The sequence below is a fragment of the Ailuropoda melanoleuca genome, chromosome 1 (genome assembly GCF_002007445.2).
Source record: "Ailuropoda melanoleuca isolate Jingjing chromosome 1, ASM200744v2, whole genome shotgun sequence".
Classification (NCBI taxonomy): Eukaryota; Metazoa; Chordata; class Mammalia; order Carnivora; family Ursidae; genus Ailuropoda; species Ailuropoda melanoleuca.
In genome coordinates, this window is record NC_048218.1 from 7,810,420 (window position 1) to 7,812,091 (window position 1,672).

A 1,672-nucleotide genomic window follows, 5' to 3' on the forward strand; every position below is an offset into this window, starting at 1 on the left:
GGTCCATGGGCATGCCTTGCTTTAGAAACCCTCCGGGACCCCTCTTCTCCAGAAGTGGCTCAGCCTCTCCCAATCACGCTGGAGTGCTGTCTGCACTCGCCAGTGGTGCCCAGACCCCCAAGAGCCTGTCAAGGGAAGTTTTACCAGCCCCCCTGGAGCCTGAGCCCAGTGCCTCACAGCCCAAACTGGCCATTATCCAGGAGGCATGGTTTGCCCAGGGTGCACCAGGCTCCCCTCTTTCTCATCAGCCCATTTTAATGGCCAGGCAGTGGCAGCTGCCACTGGCGATTGATCAATCCAATCACCTACACGGTCGCTGCTCCCATGACCACCTTGACCTCCCAGCAGCTTGTAGTGCAGACGGCACATGGTGTCCACGAGATCCCCAGTGTCTGTCACCAGCATGGCAGGCCTGGCCCTGGGAAGCACGTACACTGTCACCATCCAGCCTCTGGTCACTCAGGCGGCCGTGCTGTCCCCTCCTAAGGCAGAGCCGCAAGACAATGGAGATCACAAAGAAGTAAAAGTGAACGTGGAACCTATTCCTGCCATTAACCATGCCACAGTGGGCATTGCCGACTGGATCATTCAAGAGCCACAGACCACCCCTTTCCACACAGTCACCACAGCACAGCAGGCAACTCTAGGTCAGCACCAGCAACCAACAAAAATGGTCCCCCAAAACGGGACTCGCCTGATGCCAATCCCTGCCACTGGCCAGAACCAGGTGAATAATGTGGCGAATCCTCTGGACACGATGGCAACAAGTGTATCGGTGTCGACCTCCCTGCCCACAAAGCGCCAGAATGGCGACAAGACAGAACAGCAGGAGCTGAATTAGGTCCAGAAGGAAGACGGCGGCGACAACATCATCATCACCCTGCGTGAGGCAGCCGGCAGGAGAAAGGTGTCCAAAACAAGCGACTGGGACAGCTTTTCTTATTTTAATAGTCAACTCCGTGGTGCCAAAAGGAGACACCACCTCCCACCGACACTCGGAGCACGTGGTCTCGGTGGGTAGAGGGTCCTGCCATTGGACTTCACCTCAGCACTGAAAACACACAACTGAGGTGGCCTCAAAACTCCTAAAAGACAGAAGTCGCACCTGAACAAAACCTCAGACAACAGAACCTCGTTCGGCAGTGTCTCCCCATCCCCAGCTCAGCTTGTCACTCCACAGAAAGATGCTGGGATAGCCAGGTACAGTCCCCACCACCCTCCCAGGTCTCTTGGGGCTGGCATGGGTAGCTGAGACAGTAGTTCGTGGTTTGCACATGCAATTAGAATATTTTGAGGTGTACTTTCTTTACAAAATAATGGGGTCTTTGACATTTCAGATCGCTCCATTTCTACCCTGGAGATTTTGGAATCACACAGGACCTTCCCTATTGATTTCATTTGGGGAAAAGAAACAATGTAGTTCTGTTTTTGTTGTTTGTTCTCAGCCATGGAATGATTTCCTTTTGTCTGCCCTGTTAACGTTCAGATGGAGCTACATGATGACATCTGCAGGTTTTCTGTGTTAGATGCATCTAGGATGGACAGACAGACTGGACAGATGGACCCACACGCTGGGTCCCAGGTTAACCATGACTGAAATTACTGCTGGACTCGGGAAGCTGCTCTTAACTGGGTCTCTTTCCTGCCACTTTTTGTTGGTTGTTCCTCTGTG

The 1,672-nt window shown here is 53.1% G+C and overlaps 1 pseudogene; it reads left to right on the forward strand.

Moving 5' to 3' along the window:
* The window catches only part of LOC117801055, a 5,060-nt pseudogene extending 4,039 nt beyond the window's left edge, over positions 1-1,021 (forward strand).
* The last annotated feature ends 651 nt before the right edge of the window (positions 1,022-1,672 follow it).